The sequence below is a fragment of the Ursus arctos genome, unplaced genomic scaffold, assembly GCF_023065955.2.
Source record: "Ursus arctos isolate Adak ecotype North America unplaced genomic scaffold, UrsArc2.0 scaffold_31, whole genome shotgun sequence".
NCBI classification, from domain to species: domain Eukaryota; kingdom Metazoa; phylum Chordata; class Mammalia; order Carnivora; family Ursidae; genus Ursus; species Ursus arctos.
This window is the reverse complement of record NW_026622997.1, coordinates 25,328,551-25,341,549: the sequence shown is the minus strand read 5'-3', so window position 1 is coordinate 25,341,549 and position 12,999 is coordinate 25,328,551.

The window sequence follows — 12,999 nt, the reverse complement described above, 5'->3', positions numbered from 1 at the left end:
TGTCATCTCAACAGCTGCCCTTTCATTCATTTTTAGGTAGGGACCTTGCATAATACATGCGAAACCCCGAGAACAAAAGGTGTCAATGGTGGTGCTCCGAGGTACAAGACTGCTCGGGACATCTGTCTACCTCGGCAAGGCTGCAGCCCTCAGCGAAAATACATAAGACTGGGTTAGGAGAGCATGCCCTTCACTGCCTTTTATTTTATAAATCTTCATGAGAAATCAGCACCAGGAATAAGAATTTTGCAGGAATGCCCCTCACTCCTGAAACAGAGATGATTTCTACATTCAGACTCGGATTTTTCTAACGTGTAATTCACAGCCGTATGAGCTGTGTGATGGAATTCATTCTCTTCTGGGCTATTGAAAAGCATGACTTCCATGAAAACAATGAATGTTCAAGACGACAACCGGAAGCGTCTTTCTTCCTCCGGGGGCTCTTTTTTTTTCCTACTGCGTCCATCCTTGGGAGACCACAGGCAGTCATCACACAGTGATCGTCCTCTCTTGCCCTCTGTACATTCGGCAGGAGCCAGTGTTCCACAAGCTTTGTTTTTAGACTTGGTGCTTCCATTGATAAGCACTGAGGATTGCACTTTGTCCTCCGTGACGTCGGAGTGCCCGCAAGGGACCACCGCTTCTGGTATTCACACCTTTGTGGAGTGCCTTCTCCTTAAATCTAGGCTGGGCCTGAAACTTGTATTGAACAACAGTGATGGAAGCTGTGTTGTCCCAGTTCCACGCCTGAGGCTGCAGAAGGCCTGGCAGCCTCTGCTTTTGCGTTCCTGAGAGCCCCGGCTGCCCTGTGAGGAAGTCTGGCTACCGGGCTAGAGACAGAAAGGAGGAAAATGAATTCCCCAGCTGAAAGAGAAAATGGAAGTCCCAGGCCTAGGACCCCCGTCGGGCCACGTTGAGCCATACGCCTCCTACCATCCCAACAAACCATTCCCTTGTGCCACGATGAGAAAAGATAAAAGGGTGGTGGTTTTAAGCCATAAAGGTTTAGAGTTGTTTGTTCATAGTGGCATACGACCAAAATATTTCTATTGACTTGACTGCTTTTACACTTGAAAGAGTCAAATAGAATTTATTTTCCACAACCAATCATATGCAGAGCCTCCTTCGATTAGGATACTGTATCCAGCATCCCCAGCTTCTACTCGGTCTCCTAGGTTGAGAGTCTCTAAAAGACAGGTTAACGCTATTCTGAGAAGAAAGATGTCTTTAACAGCTTTAGGTCTTTAAAAGTATTAGCTCAGGTGTTCCTGGGTGGTTCAGTTGGTGAAGCAGCTGCCTTCGGCTCAGGTCATGGTCCCAGGGTTCTGGGATCAAGTCCTGCATTGGGCTCCCTGCTCAGTGGGGAGTATGCTTCTCCCTCAACCTCTGTCCCTCCCCTCACTCTCGCGCGTACTCGCTCTCTCTCTCTGTCTCTCAGATAAATAATCTTTAAAAAAATAAATAAAAATATTAGTTCATGATTATCTGGAGGAGCTTGCTACTTCCTTCCTCAGTAAACACACCTTCTCATGTTCCCTCTATTCTTGGTAAACTCCCAGATGAAGAACAACTTTCAAATCCAGAAAACCCCTACGGGAAACTGGGAGAAAGACAAGAACGACTTCAACTCAGTAGGACACATTCCAATCTGGAAAACAAAATCTCCCTGGACTCCCTTGATCTTCCTGGGGGTAGAGTGAGCCCAAGATGATATTCCATTTCCACATCACATCTATTCACTCACTGAGCAGCAAACGAACTTACAAAGGGCGCTACAATGGGTCAGAAGTGCTATTTTCCTTTCTGCTACTTATTTTTTTTAACCTTTAGTAACTAGCAAATGTAAGGCGATAAAGTTCAAGAGTAATCTATTTCTCCCAGATCTTTTGAAGCCAACAAGATTAAAAAAAAAAAAATCCATCACAGTTGAGACATTCTTTTCTTTTCTTCTTTTTTTTAACATTTGTTTCAATATTTAGTACAGAGCTATTCAGAACGGATAAGCATATGAAATGGATGGATGGGAGGATGGAGATACATAAATGAACTTATGAATGAAGGAACGATACCGAATTAAGCCGAGCATGAGAAGGTGAAATACTACAAATATATCTCATATCGAATATTTATTCAGGTTTATCATTAGAAGTTAAAATAGAGCCATATTTGGAAGGCAGGAAGAATGCTAATGTAGTCCTGGGAAAAGAAAACTGGAAGGTTAGTGGACTTGCAAATAAAGTAGGGAGAGAAAATAAATCCCCAGTTGTCTGGGATGGGAGATGGTTGGACAGAGGCCCGCAGTATCCTGTAGGCACCGCAGAGCCACTCCTGGGCACCATTCACGCTTTCCTTCGAGTCTAGGAAAATTAAGCAGAGAGAATGCAGAGGCCAGGAAGCTTGCCAACCCCACTGTACCAGACAGATTCCAGCACTTCTCAGTAGTGTCCATTTGGCTGACTTCTAGGAGGAGCAGATTTTGAAGTCAAATATTAGACACAGTACATAATAGCAGAAAAAAGTTAGTGAATGCAAATGCATCCGCTAATTGTGAGATAAGCAATGAACAAAAAGCACAAAGGGGGGTGAAAGTACGAAGAAAATTGCCGGTATCGCCTAGGGAAAAAAAACTCATAAATGTGCAAAATAGGAATCCTAGAAGGCAGAATTAACTACTATATAGATGGAAAGTAAAAAGGGGTGGTTGGTACTTTAAGGGCAAACCCTAACCTGTCTTTGTTCTAAAGGTACAACATTTCAAATATCTTACTCTAAAATGTAAGGGTTAAAAAAACCCACTGATTTATTCCCTCCTAATTCTGCAATTTGGGCTGAATTGTCTTTTAAATGGTATAAGTTGGCATGGCTCACCTGGGGCTAAGAACATACTTCCACAATGGCTCACTCAGTAGTCTAGCAAGCTGATGCCCCTCGTCAGCCTGAAGCTCAGAGGCTGCCAGAAAGGGCCTTCGTTCCCTCTCTACTGACCCCCTTCTGCAGTTAGATTCATCTGTCGGCTGGCTTTCAATGATTCAAGTCCTTTCCACATGCAAAATCTATTTACTCCCCGTTATGACCCACAAAACCTCATCTCATTAAAGCACAGTCTTAGGCTTCAAGTCCAGATATTCATGACCTATATCCAGGTGCAAATAAGGGTTACCAGGCATGGCTCCACTTGATGTGAAGATCTGTGAGCAAATGAGAGAGACTTTCTCTCCCTCACATCCCCAACATACAATTCCCAACCAGGAACAGGAAAATCATAATAGAAACTCCCATTCAAAAAAGGGAATATGGAAGGCACATAGTAATCATTGGTCAAAGAAATTCTGAAATCTGTTAAGGTAAAACATAGCGTTCCTCGAATAGGGTCTGGGATTGTTTTCCCATGACTATTGGATCCACCCTCTGACCTGTCTTTCCTTTTCCATAATAAATAACCCGTATTTGTAGATGGGGAGCTTTCTCAACCTACTTTCTGCCAATAGAATACCAAGTGTCCAAAAGCTCCTGTTAATTCGGAACGGTGTCTGCCCCCTTTTAATCCAAACTGGAAGTCCTTCTGCTAATACAATTATCTGAACAGTTTTGTAGATTTCCAGTGAATCTCACTGTAGTTCATTCATCTCATTACTATGGAACAGATACATGTCACAATAACAAATCTGTTCAAAGAAGACTCCTCTGTAGTTTTGGCCATGGCACGATGTCCTATAATTCTTAGAGGTCCTTTGTTTAGCTGAGGAACTCAATGTAATACACCTTTAAGATTCTCAGAAACCCTACTGTCTGGCAGAGGGGGTCTAGGAAACATCACTTTAAGCCTTTCGAAAGAACGAACAAATGCTCTTAAGGCCTGACCCTAACCCAGACACCACATTTTACCTACAACTACCTGATTTGATCCGTGCCCTAAGGCCATTTATAATTCTGAGAATCATTTGACAAATGGAAAAGCTGAGAATAAGAAACAACTTTATATTTGAATGAACCAAATCCTGGCTTCTTTTTATTTCTTTTTAATTTTGCTTGACAACTAAAATTCCCTTGTTAATGCATCTCATGGCTTTTACCTTTATCAGAGGAAGTACATTTGCACTTTCAGCCTTCTGCTTGGCAATCTCCATAGCCAGATCCACAACCCGATTAAGTATCCTCCTTCTCACCTGCCTTACTGTAGATGGAAGTCTCACACTCACTTCTCTGTCGGTCCTATTCTGTCCAGGAGCCAAGAGCAAATTCCTTCCATTTGCCCAGTTTATAGGTAAGGTCTCCTTGAGGCCCTTCAGAGTTCCCCCTGTCCCCTAATCCCAAAACCAATTAATACCATGTGACTCAGCTTTTTGTTACAGTAGCATTCCATTTTTGGGTACCAATTTTTTATTTCATTTTCTATTGCTGCCTACCAAATCACCCCAAAACTTAATAATAGCTTATTATTGCTCACAACCACCCGTGACAGGCAGTTTTTCTGCTTTGCCAAGTGCTGACTGATGGCTAGCAGGTTTAAAATGCCCTCACTCGGGGCGCCTGGGTGGCACAGCGGTTAAGCATCTGCCTTCGGCTCAGGGTGTGATCCCAGCGTTATGGGATCGAGCCCCACATCAGGCTCCTCCGCTGGGAGCCTGCTTCTTCCTCTCCCACTCCCCCTGCTTGCGTTCCCTCTCTCGCTGACTGTCTCTATCTCTGTCAAATAAATAAATAAAATCTTTAAAAAAAAATTTCCTCACTCATAAGATAAGTTGGTGCTGGCTGGCTGTTGGCAGCTCAGTTGTGGCTGTCTGCCTGGGACCTTTGGTCTCTCTGCTGGCTGAGTTCCTGGGTTAGTTCTCTGTGTGCTTATCTTGAATATTCGCAAACATGAAGTTCTCAGGGAAGTTAGACTTCTTCTTAGGGGCTGATTTCCACAAGCACAAAAGTAGAAGGTGCCAGGCTAGTGTAAGGCTCAGGTCCAGAAATGGCACTACCTCATTTCTGCCTCATTCCGTTGTTTAAGGCAAGTCACATGCAAAGGGAGTTGACCCCGGGAGGTGTGATTTACAGGGGGCCACATACATTAACAGTCTGTCACAATAAAATCCAGTTCCCTTGGCTACAAGGGAATTATAGGACAGCGGTTCTTAAAGTGTGGTCCCCAGACCAGCAGCATCAGCATAACCGGGAAACTGTTCCCAAACACGAATTCTTGGGCTGCCTCCCAGACCTCCTGAATCAGAAATGCTGGAGACAGGTGCACAGATCTATGCTTATCAAGCCTTCCTTCTGATGCAGACAAAAGTTTGAGACTCCAAGCGCAAAAGAAACATACGAGATTGCGTTTGTGTCATATGTGGAAAAGGTTACAGCGTAACCAGCAAGTTAACTCTTAATATGAAGTAGTTAACTTGTACTTTTTAATTTGATATTGGTTATAAGAAATCTGTTTTGCTAGCAGTGTTGTAGGACTATTAATATTAGCCATTCTCTAGAATATAAGCATGGCTGATAGTTAACAATGATCCTGTTTCTACACACACCTTTTTTCTCTTTATTTTCACTCTTCTATCATTGCTGTTGTCGGTTTCGTTGTTGGTTTTGTTGTTGTTTTGATATTGTATATTTCAATGGTCAGTATTTTTGTCACACATGGTTGTTTATTCCCAGGGATGTGAATGAGGAGGTGGACGATAAAGAAGCTAGCATATGTGATACATGTCACCAGAGCCACGAACACTTTTTTTCTGCAAAATTATTTTTGAAAACAACTTGAAAATGTCAATTTCTGAGGCAGACCCTCAGTCAGTAGGGGGCTTAGCATCTCGTCCAAGGACGTTGGGTGGGGAAAAGATGATACCTCTATATTGCTCATTCTCCGGTCTGCTGAGATTACACATGTGCCATAACTTTAGGCTGCCCCACAATCCTCGGAAGCATTCAGGTGTTTGCAAAGTTAACCTCTCAAAATATTGCAACTGGAAATGGCCTATTGAATTCCATTAATTGATTAAATTCTCCATGCCATTAGAGCAGCACGTCTGAAGGCCAATAAAAATGAATCAAGGGAAGTGGTCTGTTGGGGATGAAAAGACCAAAATAAAAAGGATTCAAATATCTTCTCGGAACCAGAGAAAAATTTGTAGTGTTGTTCTCTGTTCAAAAGTTCTACGATCAAATGACATTTGTAGCCTGAGATACTTGAGGAGGTTACTAATACAAGCAGTTGTGGTCAGAAAAGCCTTGAGCACGTTCTCTTTCCTTTATGTCAGCAAATGCTTATGGATCACATTACGTGTGCCCAGCACCATTCCACATCACAGAGTCCCCATACCATCCTGTGCCGTAGGCAGTATTACTACCCACATGTTACAAATGGGGAAACAAAGTCACGTAGCAAGGTTGGGATGAGAATTCAGACCTGCTGCAGAGTTCCTCGTGCTCCTAGCCACAGTGTCAAATGGAACCTTGGCATTGATTTTAGACTCTCACTCTGAAAATATTTGTTTATGTACCATTATGGCGGATTTCGAAGAAGTTAAAACCATATTCTCACAGTCAAGCCATCTCAAATGGAAGTAGGGGCTAGCATCATAGAGCAGATAATGAGCTTCTCCGTGCACAGTTGCTTAATTTTATAAGGTCCTGAACACACTCCATCTCATTTGATTCACAAAATTCTCAAAAGGGCTTTATTCCAATCTGACTTTATGGGGGAAAAAAAAAAGAGGCTTCAAAAGATTAACTAATTTTGGCAGTTTGTACAACCGGTAGGTGCCACAGCCAGAATTCTTTGCCAGTGTGCTGATGTCAAGTCCCATACTTTTCCTGGAAACCCCAGAAAATCTCAAAAGTCAAGTAACAATTCACCAAGAAAAAGGAGCAGGGGAGATTATAACTAATTTCCTCAGGCTTATTTATACATCTGAACAGCAAAATCCCTGAGGTATATGGTCTTTAAAGTTAGGCATAAATTTTTATTTTACTTTATTTATTTGTTTTTATTTGTCAGAGAAAGCACAAGGTGGGGGCGGGGGCAGGCAGAGGGAGAAGCAGACTCCCTTGTGAGCAGGCGGCCCCATGCGGGGCTCGATCCCAGGACCCTGGCATTATGACCTGAGCTGAAGGCAGATGCTTAACCGACTGAGCCACCCAGGCACCCCTATTTTACTTTATTTCAAATAAATTTTAAAGTAAGACTTCTTTTTTTTTTTAAGATTTTATTTATTTATTTGACAGAGATAGAGACAGCCAGAGAGAGAGGGAACACAAGCAGGGGGAGCGGGAGAGGAAGAAGCAGGCTCATAGCAGAGGAGCCTGATGTGGGGCTCGATCCCATAACGCCGGGATCACACCCTGAGCCGAAGGCAGACGCTTAACTGCTGTGCCACCCAGGCGCCCCTAAAGTAAGACTTCTAATACATCTCCTACGCTTACATTTTAATCTCTTTCTTTCAGTGGGAGAGACAGAAATGAAAATAGAGACAGACATCCGGGGTAACCCAGTCCCTGCTTTAGGGGTGCACACAGGCGAGGGTGCGATGCGAAGCGCAGTGACCTTTCCCAAGTATGTTCCAGGAGGCAATTTCTTGACAATCATAACTGTGGTGACATGACATAGGTTTTCTTTCCTTAGAATACAGACACCGGCACCTAAAGATAGGTAGTGCTTGGTGGCTTTCCCGACTGGGTAAGCCTGTATTCATAATAATCAGCTCCGTGACCCCATGCCCACTCTGCCTCCCTTCAGCATGCTTCCTGAGCAGCCATTCAGTGTAAGAAAGCTTTGAGCAAAAAGTTATTAGGAAGAAAAGAGTGCATGCAAAGAGAAGATGGATATTTGGGGAGGGCATCCACAAAAGCAAAACATCAGGTAGCAATGTGGGTTACAGCTAAGTAGGAACTCGTGGGTGGGTTGCAAGAAGGGCAGGACTTGAGAAGATTCGTATTCCAGGGCATCCGAGGAGACGAACTAGTCCCCATTCTGCCTTGACCGCGTTGATCGCACGGCCCACCGCAGTCAGCTTCGCTCCCGCTGAAGCTAAGTGGACGCTCAGCACCGTTTGTTGTGTGATTTTGTGTGTAACGTGTGTGTCCTGGGCATTCAGGGGCAACATCGTTTCCATTTTTCCCCCTGTCATGCATCATTTCAGAGTAATGTAGTCACGGTGGAGAAACCATGGGTGCCCATTTTAACAAGAAGGAAAACAGGAATCGTAAAGCCTACGTGGCCTATATCTGCTCCTCTCGCTTCCAAACCAGAGGAGGGGAGGAAAGGAGAAGCAGCAAATCTCACAACAGGGGATCCCGTGTTTGCCTCAATGTCCCACTTTAACTAAGAGGCAAGTGTGTGTAATCCCTTCCGAGAATCGGATTGCTGGTTGGCGGGGGCCCCGGGGGCCAGAGCACCTGCGCGGTGGAGGGACACGATGCTCTGTGAAGGGTACCAGCCGTGGTCTTTGCACGTCACATGCTGAGCATCTGACCAAGGACGGCAGCTGTGTCCGAGGGCCCGTTGCTTACAGAAAATAACTAGAGCTCTGTCGAGACCCGCTCCTTGCTGCTTTTCTCTCTGAATCTGACTGCATTCTTTCTTCACTCTCTGTCCCTGCCTTGTGTGGCTTTTGAGCCAAAGCCTGAGACATTTATCCAGTTTATCAATGTTAAATGCAGAAGGCGTGATCTAGGAGTCCCTGAAACATCAGGAGAGCTGCAGGGATGGAGAGTGAAAATCGGACGGCACTACGCAGAGTTCGCTTGGCTGAGGGTCAGAGATCTCCGAGCGCACTACGGATAGGGTCTCTCCTGTAGTTTCACACCATGCCTGGGACGGCAGGGGCTTTTCTATCCTATTTCTAATAGTGCTGGGCCATGCCTGGCAGAAGGAATGAGTGGCGGAACTCACCAATGAACTGACAAAGAACTGAATGCTAATTGATGTAAATGGGACTAGATCTGGACTTTAGGTTGCTTTTACAATTTACTGACTTGGGTAACTTTCAGAAAGTAGCTTATTTTTAAATACTCTGCTTTTCTTCCTTTTATCTTCCTTCTATTTTCTTTCTTTCTTTCTTTCTTTCTTTCTTTCTTTCTTCTTTCTTTTCTTCATTCATTCTTTCTTCTTTCCTTTGTCTTTAAGGTAATATGAGAAGACAAATCCATAGGTAATGAACCCAAGTCTGCCTACAGGAACGGAGTAGTTGTTTTCTGAAGGCACACTGGGTGCTGTTGTATCCTAACTGACATCTTTCTAAGAAATGTGCATTTTCTTAAAAAAGAAGGAAATCATACCATTTGTGACAACAAGGATGAAACTGGAGGGCATTATATTAAGTAAAATAAGCCCGACAGAGAAAGACAAATACTTCATGGCATCACTTACATGCGGAATCTAAAAAGGAAAAGAAAAAGTTGAACTCATATAAAGAAAGAGTAGAATGGTAGTTGCCAGGGGCTGGGGGTGGGGGGAGGGGTTTTTTTTTTCTTAAGATTTCATTTATTTGAGATTGAGAGTGAGTGAGAGAGAGAGCACACAAACAGGGACAGAGGGAGAGGGAGAAGCAGGGAGCCCGGACGCAGGGCTTGATCCCAGGACCCTGGGTTCATGACCTGAGCCAAAGGCAGATGCTTAAACAACTGAGCCACCCAGGTGCCCCTACATTTTCAGTTTTAAGAATAAGGTCTGCGGATCTAATGTAAAACATGGTGACTAGTTGATAATACTGTATTGTATAAATTTTCCAAGAGGGTAAAACTTAAATGTTCTCAACCCCCCCCCCCCAAAAAAAGATAAATATGTAGAGGTGATGAACGTGTTATCAGTTTAGCTATGGGACAGGGGAATCCCATCATGACATACATGTATGTCGACTCATCACATTGCATACTTTAAATGTCTTGCCATCTTATTGTCAATTATATCTCAATAAAGCTGAAAAAAATTTAAAGCTGAAAACAAAAAATAACAAGCCCCCAAAAATGTACATGTCCTTCCTACTGGCAATTTACCTTCTCTCCCATTTATTCAACATTCTGGAAAAAAGATGGTCCCGTCATGCTGATTCTCTGCTCTGGATCCAAACCAAAATTATAGTCACAAAAGAGTCCTGCATAAGTAATACTGCAGAAGTTTTGTCTTCCCACTAGAAACCAGCCTGAGACAAGAGTGCAGACAGAACGATACCCACCAAGACCATTGAAGCCGGGAGCCATTGCTGAACATTCACTGGGTGACGTTAGCCGGCCAGTCAGCTGTGTCCTCACATCTACTATCAGACGTGCCCGTGGGTTTGAGTATTAGAAGAGAGGACCGTGATAGTTCCTGTAAGCCACACTGAATTAAATATACCCCTTTCTGGAAAATTCTCAATAGGGAAAGAGCAATATGTGAGATTGGACAACAGCTTACCAGGCACCCGGCAGTCAGTGAAGATGGAGGGCACTGTTTAAGTGGCAGGTGCTCTCAAACTGTGGTTCACGGAGCATCCAATCAAGATACTAACGTCCAACTAATTAATAAAGTTCCTAGGCTTACTAATGACCTTTTAAAACCTGCATATTACCCCATATTTTTACGCAGAATATATTATTTATGATATAAAAAACTCATTTCGTAGCTCTTGGCTGATCTTTAGAAGTTGTGACAGAAATCCGCATGACCTCCATGTTGTTGGTTCATCATTTCCCTTGGAAATATCCATCTCTGTTATCACCCCCACATGGCATCCACATTTTTTTCCATTTTCCTTCCAATCGCTTCCCTGAACATTACTTATCATGTTTAGGATGGTGCCATCCTTACTATCATAAGACTAAGGACAGATCAAATTGAGGCAATGGCCAAGCTTCCTCTTTTTTGGAAACACTGGTTCAATTTTCCCCACGAAGAAAGAGGCTGGGAAGGTAAGTGGATTTTGCACTAAAACTGAACTGACTCTGTTAATTTCACAAGAATAGCTAGAAAAAAACCTACCAGTGGCTAACACAATATTACCGTTGCCTACTTAACACTCAGTGGGTGGTTTAAAATGTGGATCACATACGATAGGATAGCAAAGAAATTCAGATCGGAAGAAATGCAACTCTTAACACTGAGTCAATGTTAGGAATCTCCTGCTTGCCTTCTCTCTGGTGAGAAGCGAGGTTTTATTTTACAGTTTTGAGTATGAGATTAATGCTAGGAGATTATTTTTTTTAATCTCACCAGCTTCTACTTGGCATGAAAATCCTTCAAGACAAATAGGTTCAAAAGACATTTCTTCAGAAATACCAGCTACGAGAGCAATCGTAACATATTTAATGATATGATGAGAACAATTTTGATGTTTTAAATATCCATGGCAAGAAGTAGAAATCTTTAATGTGTATGGCACTTTCTCTTCTGGATAAAATTCGGTGAAGTTGGTATCTGGAATGCTAATCAGAATATTTGCTACCCATGAAAACAGCAAGTCAGCCATGAAAATGCCTGTCTTATTAACTGTGAAAACTGAAACACAGAGGGAAAGTATAATCTGTTTTAAATATATTCTAGCATGCAGGGAAGTGGAATGTGTTTGGAAGGTTATAACTGGCATATCCTCGTGCCGTTTTCTAGGACGTGTTGACGTAGAATTAACAGAGCCCCGTGATGAGGCACAGAACGAACGAGTGACCTGATATTCTTGTCTGGAAAGCCTGGAGGAGGATATTTAAATAGAGTATTTTATTTGTATTCCTAGGTGCTAAAGTAATATCTATTTTTTAAGAAAATAGATTTTCTCCAAAAACATATGCAAAAGAGTTACAATTAAACCTCCTCACTTACAGAAGTGTGTAAAATTTTCCACCCTTGAAGCTATAGCATATGTACTTCTCAAAAAGACAAAAAAATATTAGCAAACCACAAACATATGTGCGCACACTGGGAAAATTGGACTGCTTTTCTTGACGGAGTGAATAGATTCATTTATTGACTCCTGAGTCTCTATTTGAATATAAATATGTAAGAAGTGATTATTTCTATTAACAACAAACAAACCAAACCTACAGACATAGGACGGGGTTGAGTCTAACACCACTGGCCAGGTCAGGTCCTGCTGCTGCCATTGACCTTAATTGGATAACTTCTTTTTTCTGCCTGTCTCCAAAAACCAAAACTCTGGAATGCATTCCCACACATTAACTGGGATAGTTACCTTTCCCATGTGAGTTCTTCCACTCTAGTAATCAGAAGAGGAATATTTGAGATCTTGGTATTTTACCACAATTTTCCACAAAAATAAGGATGTGACAAGGATGTTGGCTCAGTGTAATCGTTCTGGTTCTACCTTTGGGTGTCCGTTGATACCAAATCATGTGACAAAGAAGACCCAAAACGCTCCATGATCCGCCAGCCTCAAGAGTGAACTCCTATACACCTGTATCATCGGTTAACCATTCCATTTTGTCTATGCCTTGTCTTTGAAAATATTTTTAAAGCTTCTTGATGACAGAAACTTTAACTCCTCTGCGAACATCAGGAACTTTGTGTTTTGATGCGTTGGGCAATTTCCCATCTTCCCTTCCTGCAGTCATTCGCTTTCTTCTTTTTCCTTTTCTTCCCTTTCTCACAGGGAGGCAATCCGAGACTCCACCCTGCTGGGCTTCGTCCCACCTGCCGTGGAGAAATACTTGTTGATGTAATTGGTGCAAGAGGCCTAGTGGGTGCAAGCCTTTCCTGCCCAGAGAATCTGTTCAAGGAGCACAGAGCTTCCTATGCTGAAAGGAGACAAATGCGGTTTTATGATAGAACAGCACAGCAAACGTAAGTCCAGAGAAGGAAATTCTGGAAAAGAGCCTCCGGAAACCTAAAACCTAAGATCAGTGAGCAATCCAATCTAAATTAGGACAGCAGAGTGGTCCAAGTTATGCTACACAAGTAAGCGTGAGTGTGTTCAGGGTGCTGGAAGGGGGAAGGTGCCAGGTGGGCAGGTCAAATCCAGGGCAAACTCTGACAAGATGAATGTTCAGAGAATCCAATCATGAATGATCTAATGCTAGACATTG